General features: G+C 42.2%; 1 long non-coding RNA gene across 2 annotated transcripts in view; it reads right to left on the bottom strand.

Annotated features, from left to right (window-relative positions):
* The window catches only part of LOC308619333, a 132,732-nt gene that overhangs the window by 115,666 nt on the left and 6,572 nt on the right, over nt 1-10,494 (bottom strand). The gene's annotated exons all lie outside the window — the stretch shown is intronic.

Genomic DNA, 10,494 nt, shown 5'->3' on the forward strand with positions numbered 1-10,494 from the left:
CAGGGATGAGGGAGCTCTCAGAGTTTGGGGAGGCTGGGCCCAGCCCCTCTTCTCCCTTAACACTCAGCACGTTTTCTACACAGTCTCCCCAGCTGGGCCTTGTTTGCTCACCTCTGGTCCCTCCCAGTCTTGCTCTCTCGTCTGCTTCCCACCGCCCTGCTAACCTCCTGGCTGCTAACCTCCTGGCTGGACTTGGGCAAGGCCCTTTCTCTGGACGTCAGTTTCCTCTTCTGGACAAAGATGAATGTGGCTGCAACAGGAGTTGTTACTGCTGTTACAAATGTATCCTGTGCTTGTTGTGAAACATCAAATCATTCAACAATGAGAATGTCTAACATAAAGTTCCCAGTTACATTAATACCCTCACTCTCATCCTAATCCCTGTGCATGTGCATTCTTCTAGATTTCAGCTATATATATATATAATATATATATATATAAATAAACTGGTGTATAGTATACATGCACACAGACATTCTTTTGTTCATGATGAGACTGTATTATGCACATCTTTCTGCAACTTGCTTCCTTTATTCAACAGTAAATCTTGGAGGTAATTCCATGCTGGTGTACATAGATAGAATTCATTCATTTAATTAATTTATTTATTTACTTACAGTAAGTATTTATTTACTTACAGTTTTATTGACATATAGCACTGTATAAGTTTAAGGTGTACAGCATAATGATTTGACTTACATATATCATGAAATGATTATTGCAATAAGTTTAGAGAACATCCATCATCTCATATAGATTCAAAATTAAAGGGATAGAGAAAAAATTTTTTTCCTTAATGAGAACTCATAGGATTTACTCTCCAAACAACTTTCACACAATATATAACATACAGCAGTGTTAATTATATTTATCATGTTGTACATTACATCCTTAGTATTTATTTGTCTTATAATTGGGATTTGTACATTTTGACTACCTTCATCTAATTCCCCCTCCAACCACCCCCCATGTCTGGTAACCACACATCTGATCTCTTTTTCAATGAGTTTCTGTGATTGGGTTTTTTAAACTATAATTGACCTACAACACTGTATTAGTTCCTGTTACTCAACATAGTGACTTGATATTTCTATACATTTCAAAATGAACACCATGATAAGTCTAGTTGTCATCTGTCACCATGCAAAGATATTACATAATTATTGACTATATTCCCCACACTGTACATTTCATATTGTTGCAGTAAAAACAGAAATGAGGCATTTCTTTTCTGATAAACAAGTAAAATAAGGAAACAATGAACAGGCTGGGGAAATAGCATAAACAGGCCTAAAAGAGTTAAGCAATCCTGATTATTCTTTAGCTGTTACTACTAACAAACACTTGTAGCTAGATTTGTTCTTCACAAAGCTGATTACTCTCTGACTCCATATGAATCACCCTTTGCACCTGGCATTTCTTCTCCCCCTATACTCCCTTGTAGCACTCTTCATTTCAGAAAGAAGGTCACTGGCCAATAACTTCAGGGACACCAGACCCCAGTGATGAGCCACCTGACACCAGCTTTGGCTATGAATTTGCTGAAGAAAAAAAATGCAAGTCCTTCATTGCTTTGAGCCTTATCACCTACCTGCAGACCATGAGCCCCAGGATAGAAACCTCTCTTTATTCCTAGAAAAGGGGGGGGGGCAGTTCTTGAGGTGCTAGCCTGCTGTTACCCCCTTTGCCAGGCAAAGATTAAAGCCATTTTCCTCATTCCTCCAAAACTCGGTCTCCGTATTTCTTTTTGGCATCGGTGCACAGAGAACCAAGACTTTTGGCATCAATACCTGCCACTCATTTATTCTTCATCTGGAAGTTTGTACCTTTTACCCTCTCTCCTATTTCTTTCCTCCCCCAACCCCCATCCCCTCTGGCAACCACCTTTTTGTTCTCTGTATCTATAATTCTGCTTCTATTTTGCTATATTTGTTCATTTGTTTTGTTGTTTAGATTCCACATATACGTGAAATCATACAGTATTTGTCTTTCTCTGTCTGACTTCTTTCACTAAGCATAATACCCTCTAGGTGGATCCATGTTGTCACAAATGGCAAGATTTCATTATTTTATGGCTGAGCAATATTCCACTGTGTGTGTGTGTATACACACACATAGATATATATCATATCTTCTTTATCCATTCATCTATTAATGGACACTTAGGTTGCTTCTGTATCTTGGCTACTGTAAATAATGCTGTAATAAACACAGGGGTGCATGTATCCCTTCTAATTAATGTTTTTGTTTTCTTCAGATAACTACCCAGGAGTGGAATTGCTGGATCATGTGGCAATTCTATTTTTAATCTTTTGAGGAATCTCTATATGGTTTTCCATAGTGACTACAGATTCAGTGCAACACTTATTAAAATATCAAGAGCATTTTTCACAGAACTAGAACAATTAATTCTAAAATTTGTATGGAAACACAAAGACCCAGAATAGCCAAAACAATCTTGAGAAAGGAGAACAAAGCTGGAGGTATTATGTGCCCTGATTTCAAACTATACTACAAAGCTACAGTAATCAAAACAGTGTGGTATTGGCACAAAAACAAACACATAGATCAAGGGAACTGAATAGAGAGCCCAGAAATGAACCTACACAATCTATGTCAAAGGAGGCAAGAATATACAATGGAGAAAAGACAGCCTCTTTAAAAAACGGTGTTGGGAAAACTGGACAGCTACATTCAAAAGAATCAAACTAGACTACTCTCTCACACCATGCACAAAAGTAAATGCAATACGGATCACAGACTTAAATGTAAGACTCGATTCTAGAAGAAAACATAGGCAATAAGCTATGTGACATCAGTATTAGTAAATTTTTTTTTTGGATATGTCTCAGGCAAAAGAAACAAAAATAAACAAATGGGACTATATCAAACTAAAAAGCTTTTGCACAGTGAAGGAAACTATGAACAAAATGAAAAAGCCACCTACGAATTGGGAGTAGATATTTGTAAATGTTAATATCCAAAATATATGAAGAATTCATAGAACTCAATAGCAAAAAACCAAACAAGCTGATTTTAAAATGTGCAGATCTGGATAGACATTTTTCCAAAGAAGACATAGAGATGGTCAACAGACACATGAAAAGATGCTTAACGTCATTAATCATGAGGGAAATGCAAATCAAACCACAATGAGATATTATTTCCCACTGTCAGAATGGCTATTGTCAAAAAGGGAACAGGGGCTTCCCTGGTGGCGCAGTGGTTGAGTCTGCCTGCAAATGCAGGGGAAACGGGTTCGAGCCCTGGTCTGGGAGGATCCCACACGCCGCGGAGCAGCTGGGCCCATGAGCCACAACTACTGAGCCTGCGCGTCTGGAGCCTGTGCTCCACAACAAGAGAGGCTGCGATAGTGAGAGGCCCATGCACCATGATGAAGAGTGGCCCCCGCTTGCCACAACTAGAGAAAGCCCTTGCACAGAAACTAAGACCCAACACAGCAAAAAATAAATTAAAAAAAAAGGAACAAATAACAAGCATTGGCAAGGATGTGGAGAAAAGGGAAATTCATTTACTATAACATTTCCTTAGTACACCATATGTCATCTGTGTCTTTCATTGTCTAAGTGAAACTGTAAAGTCAAAGTGTATACACATATAAAATTGTTGTAGACATTGGCAAACGGCCCTCCACAAAGGCTGTACAAATTTGTATTCCCAACAACAGTCAATGAGGCTTACATCATGGAAAGGTAGAGCCGTCAGAAGAAACAAATTTGAGGAGATAGGTCATTTTAGGCCCACTGGAGACTGAAAAGATGATCCTCAGCCCAGAGGACTGGGAGAAGGGCAAAAGGGAAAGCAGTAATTTGGCGATGGAAAAACCTGGCAGACATCACCTTTATCACGTCGTCTTTTCAAAGGTAACATCACCAATACTGAGACAGAGCAATATCATCAGTGTCTTCTGATGTGGTGCACCTGGAGGAACACAACATCACCCATACGAGGTTCTCAACAAAAGTGCATAAACTCAGGGCCTCCCTGGTGGCGCAGTGGTTGAGAGTCCGCCTGCCGATGCAGGAGATACGGGTTCGTGCCCCGGTCCGGGAGGATCCCATATGCCGCGGAGCAGCTGGGCCCGTGAGATATGGCCGCTGAGCCTGCGCATCCGGAGCCTGTGCTCCGCAACGGGAGAGGCTACAACAGTGAGAGGCCCGCGTACCGCAAAAAAAAAAAAAAAAACAAAAGTGCATAAACTCAAACTCTTCATGAAAAACGTTCAAGTTGAGGGACATTCTACAAAATAATTGGACAATATTCTTCAGAAGTGTCAAGGTTATGAAAGGCAAAACTCACTAGCCTGGACTCTTAAAACTGTCAAATTATGAGAGACAAAAAAAAGACAGGAGCTGTTCTAGATTAAAGAAGCCTAAAGAGACATGACAACTGAATCAATGCGGGATCCTGGATTGCATCCTGGGCCAGAAAAAGAACAGTAGTGAGACAACTGGCAACATATGAATAAAGTCTGTAGCTTCTTTAATAGCATTGTATTAATGTTAATTTCCTGACTTTGATAATTCTACTGCAGTTCATAAGATGTTAATATGTGGGGAAGCTGGTGAAAAATATTCAATAACTCGCTGTATTATTTTTGTAAATCTAAACTTATTTCAAAACAAAAAGTTTTTTTTTAAAAAAAGAAGAGGGTTGGCATGATTGAGTCATCCTTCAGCCAAAAACCCTGCCGGCACCTCTGCCTACGGCACAAAGGCTGACTCTCCTGAGAGTGGCATTCGAGGCTCTCAATAATCTGGCCAAACATCGCCCCAGACTTATGGCTCCCCACTCTCCTGTAAACCACTCACACCCCACTAATCTCCATGGCACACAGTACCTCTTGCTTAGCAAAACCCTACTCATGTTCAAAGGCCCCCTTCATGGGGCCTTAACTCTGCACTTACTTCAGGAAGCAGAGTCAGCAGCTGGCTCTTACTTGGTCAGCAGTTGACTTTCCTGACTCCCTGTGTAATAGGGAACAACAAATCTGACTCCATACTGGATCTGTTTCTTTTTCTTTAACCTTTGTATTCTACCGCTTTTGCTACACGTTAATCGCTAAAGGGATGTGGGCTATACATTAAAGTATACATAATAGCCCATCTCTGAAAACCCTGCCTGCCATGCCTGAGGGTTAAGCTAAAATACCTTTGTTTAAGCTCACAGGAAACATCCTGACCAAGCCCACCTGTGAATGGCTCCAGGAATGAAGAAATTAACGCACCCCCTCCAGAAGTCTGGCCAGAACCAGGAAATATATCTCCTTTTTTTACTTTACATCCTCACCTCCCCCTCTTTGTTCCATAAAAGAAACTAGCATCCAAACCTGGGCAAGATGGTTCTTTGGGAAACTAGTCCATGCAGTCTGCTGGCTTTCTGAATAAAGTCACTATTCCTTGCCCCCAACAACTCCTCTCTCGAATTTATTGGCCTGTCCTGTTGCGAGCAGTGTGAGCTTGTACTTGGTAACACCTGGAAACCCTTAACTCCACCTGAGGGCCTCTGCAGGCCTGTGCATTGCTCACACCCTTTCTACCCTCAGGGAACTCCCAACCTGCAGATAAATAAGGTGATGAAACAACAGTGACCACCTCAGGAAAGCTCTTCAGAGGCAGGCAAGGAAATTCACATTTTCTGCCATGAGGTAGGAGTTATTGTTACCCCCTCTTTGCAGCAATGACCTGGCTGGGGAAACAACATAAAAAGGCCTGAAAGAGTTAAGCAATTTTGGTTATTCTTTAGCTGTTACTACTAACAAACACTTGTAGCTAGACTCGTCCTTCACAATGCTGATTGCTCTCTGACTCCATGTGAATCACCCTTTGTACCTGGCATGTCTTCTCCCCCTACCCTCCGTTGTAGCACTCTTCATTTCAGAAAGAAGGTCATGGTGATAACTTCAGGGACACCAGACCTGGTTGCTGAGCCACCTGACGCCAGCTTTGGCCATGAACTTGCAGAAGAAAAGAAATGCAAGACCTTCATTACTTTGAGCCTTATCACCTACCCCAGACCAGGAGCCCCGGGCTATATAACCTTTCCCTATTCCCCAGGGAAGGGGGCACAGTTCTTGAGGCTCTAGCCAACTGTGTTTCCCTTTTGCCTGGCAAAAGGATAAAGCTACTCTTTTCTACTGCCTCCAAACTGTCTCAGTATTTCTATTCGGCATTGGTGGACAGGGAGCCAAGATTCTGGCATCAACCACATTTAAAGGACCAGCTCGCCCTCCCTCAGGGAGTGAGCAAGGACACCCATTACTTGTTCTCACTCCCTCATGCTGCAGCACAAGTCCTAGTAAAGCCTTGCCTGCAGCACAAGGCCCAGTAAAGCCATGCTGCAGCACAAGGCCCAGTAAAGCCTTGCCTGAATTTCTTGTCTGCACTCTTATCAATTTCTATTGATTAAAGAGTCCAAGAACCCAGGAGTCCAAGAACACACAAGGAGTGTTCTCAGTTTATATTTTACCCCAACTCCGGTCTCAAGGAGCAAAATGAGATCATCTCCCTAGAGAACATTGCAGACAAGGTTCTCACAGAACTAGGGGAAATGCCAACTGACTACCTACCCTCCCAAGCCCACAAAGATCCCGGAGTCATAAATGAACACATTCTTGGGAGATGTCTATGGCTTTAACAATGAACTGAATTAACACTGAGCAAAGTGAATCTGTGCAAAAATATCTCAGAACTGAGCAGGTGGACCCTGTTAGGCTGTTTTCCTCCACCTTTAATGTGGATTCATCACACTTCAGAAAACACTGGGTGGAAAACTGCTCTTGCCAACCTCTGGGATAACCACAGAACCCTGCTCATACAGTACCAGCCGAGATTAACTGAGAAACAAGCATGTGGTGCTTGGAACAGCGCCTGACGCAAAGTCGGAATCAATGAATGTCAGCATCAATGAATGTTGGCCTTTACGACTATAATTATTGATATAATAGTTGTTAACATTAGGCCTCTACCCCCATCCCCACTTCACTCCTCCCTGTACCCAGCAGATTTCCCTATCTTCCTACATCTTCCCCTACCTGGGAGAATTCGGGACTGCTTGCCAGAAAGGGGGTAGATTTTTTAAAAAAACAAAAACCTTCTTAAATCTCACCTTATTAGGTCCCCCACACCTTCCATCCCCTACAGAGGCATCTATAGCCACACTCCACTGGTTCACTCTCTCTGCCTGTAACTTGTGTGGCCCTGGGCTAGCAGCCCTGCTCCATCTGTGCCGAGAGGGGGTGGCCGGGCCCATGCGGGGCTGAAGGCTGCCTGGAACTTGTCTTATCTGAACCAAGACAAGAAGACAAGGAGGCTTTGTGTGGCTCCAACCCTCCCAGCCACTGAGGCCCTTTCAGTGGATGGCCCCTCTCTCCCGCCTCCAGCCCCAGAGGGATGGCCAGCCCCTACTTCCTGTTTGCCTTGGCCCCTGGCCTTTGGGTGCGGACTAGGAGAACAAACCCTGCCAGATGCCCTCTGCCCCCATTTTCCCCACAACACGGCCAGGCTGGGAGGCCGTACACATCCTGCAGCGTTTCCTATGGGGGCACTGGCACCCTGGGACCAAATCCCCACATTTCTATGTGACCTTAGGCCACCACCTAACTTCTCCAAGCCTCAAAGTGTGTGTGTTCACCGTGGATCTTGGTGCTACCTGCCAGGGTGACAGAAGCATTAGAGGAAAGGAAAGCTTGCACATTATGGCACTTCAACTATGCAGGCAGTTAGGGGTCATCTCCCCCTAACTGCTTAAGGACTTGCCACTCTGAGCCCCCAAATACCCGATTTGTCCTCTTCCACCTCCACCTCCACCTCCCTCCAGATTTCCTCACTACTTAGTTACTCACCTGGGGCCTGATAATGCTTAAGAGAGTGAGTTTTAGAATCAGATCCACCTGCCTTCCAACCTGGGCTCTGCAGCCATCTGACCTAATCAAATATATCTTATCTGAAAAGGAGATAAAGACACCTTCCTTTTAGGTTTCTTGGGGCAATGATTAAATGAAATAACATATGGACAGCCTGAGCACAACCTGTTTCAAAGAAGTTTAGCAAATATCAGAGTAATAATAAATAATGATACTTCATTGTCAACAGCCCCAACTGGCCACCAACTTGCTTTGAGGCCCAGCATATGGTTGGCATATTTACCTAGTTTCCCCTATTTTTAACTTCATTGGTCATTTCTAGAGAACACTGGAAGGAGGACATTAGCAAACTGGATCCTTATCATCCTGCCCAGAAGTTTTCCTCCATATGTTTGGGCTGGCTTCTGTTGGTATCAGGAAATAAATTGATTGCCAGACACTTATCTTAAATCAAGCCCATTTATTGAGTAATTCAAGTAGTTCTTTTAGCTCTACTGGATTTTTTGAGAAAGCAATAGAATCTTCTACTAATATCAGTATTTTGTCTCCTTTACGATAACTATTCTTTTCACTAGTACTTTATTGCATCATTCAGACTGCAGATAATTAATAGTGGCGATGGATGGTGTCTTTACCTCATTCCTGGCTTCATAAAGGATGCCACTCTCCTTTCTCCTGCAGGTATGTGCAAACCAGTTGTGTAAGGTAAAAGTAGTTATCTTATGAAGAAAATGTACTTTTATTTTCTTTATTTCTACCTCTTAGAGTTTGTTGTTGTTTTTAAGTCTGGGATGACTATTTAATTTCATAAAATAATAGTTTCAGTATTTATTGAAATGATAAGCTTATTTTAGTTTTGTTTCTCTGACCTTATAACAGACATGATGGTGAGAGATTTTTTTGGACCTCCACTTGGGAATCAATAGCTAAACCAACAACTTGTTTTATGTTCAAATTAGTGGCTAAAGGATGGACTATGCAATAAAGAGCAGGCTATTTAGATGTCCATGTGGGAAAATAATTTAAGCTTGAATCGCTCCTTGGATCCACATAAAAATTCTAGAAGTATTAGAGGTTACATCTTTTAAAAAACTTTAAGCTATTTGAAGAAAATGTTGGAAAATACTTTTATAGTCCTGATGGGAGGAATCACAAGCAAGTTGTAAAATCTAGAAACTATAAAAGAAAATATTGAGAAATTTGGCTACCTAAATAAATATATAAAACTTCTGTATGATGAAAGATATCACAAAGAAAGTTAAAGACAATAGAAGAATGGAAGAAAACATTGCCAACATATCTATCAGGCATTACTGGATTAATAATCAGAATATGTAAAGAAAAGAGGGAAAAATAGAAAAAAGTATTTGACTAGGCAAATAAAGCTCATCTTCACTCAATAAATAGCATGTAAATAGAAGCAAAAAGGTAACATTTTTTTCATCATCAAACTGTAAAAATATCAAAAGATAAATATTCAGTGTTGGAGAATGTACAGGGCTGCCAGATCTACTTCAGCTCTTCCCACTCCAGATGTATTTTATGTAAATGGCGCCCCCTGCAGCACAACTGCAACATAAACTACAATGTAACTGGGTGCGCCTTGGAGCCTTGCTCTCAGTGCCCCGCCCCTCCTTTGGGCTTAGTAAGAGCCTTTGGCATATCTAGCAAAATTTAAAAGGCCCTCTGAATCACTGATTCCTCTTCCAGGAAAAAGGCCTTTCAGAAATACAGAATTATGTAATATATACATAAAGATATACGCAAAAGGATGTTCACTGAAGCATGCTTTACATTGGAAAAAAACACAAGGAAACAAACTCCATGTCCATCAACAGGGGATCATCTGGACAAATAATAGTGCCTTCAATCATGAGATATTTTGCCTGTCTCAGATTTAGGTGTACTAACAGAGAATGATCTTTAAGATTTGGTGTTATGACTGAGATGAACATGAAGGTGAAAGCAAATCCCAAAAATATATTATTCAATCCTATGTTTATATATTTGTGTCTGAATTTATATTAGATCGATAGGGAATGCACAGACAAGGAGCTGGAAGAGTCCACCAAGCTGAGGGAACTTGACTGGAATTGAGACAGGCTGGGAACTGGGACCCGGGACCCAGGACTCTTTGCTGCAGTGCTTGCACCTGGACGAATGTCTCCTCCAGCAACATAATACAAAGAAACTATACGGGACTAAAAATAACTGCACGCATGGGCAGTTGGGGCAAATTAGGAACAACAAAATACAAAAGGACCAAAACGCAACTGCCACGTCTGAGGAACCGGGAGCAAAAGCAGGGTACTATGCATGTGCCCTGCACTCAGCACCACCAAGGGGGTGGGCAGACCACCTGACCACCCCTCCAGCAAGACCCCTGGACCCACCACTACCCTCACGCCACATAAGGAACCAGCTCAGCCTCCCCTCCCCCCCAGGGAGTACACAAGGGAAACTGTTACTTGTTTTCACTCCCTTGTGCTGCAGCACCAGTCCCAGTAAAGCCTTGCCTGAATTTCTTGTCTGGCTTCTTATCAATTTCTGTTAAGAAGGCCAAGAAGCCTGGTCTGTAACAGAATCACCTGGTAGGGGGAGTTTGTGAC

This window comes from Mesoplodon bidens, assembly GCF_964165515.1.
Source record: "Mesoplodon bidens genome assembly, chromosome: 1".
Classification (NCBI taxonomy): Eukaryota; Metazoa; Chordata; class Mammalia; order Artiodactyla; family Ziphiidae; genus Mesoplodon; species Mesoplodon bidens.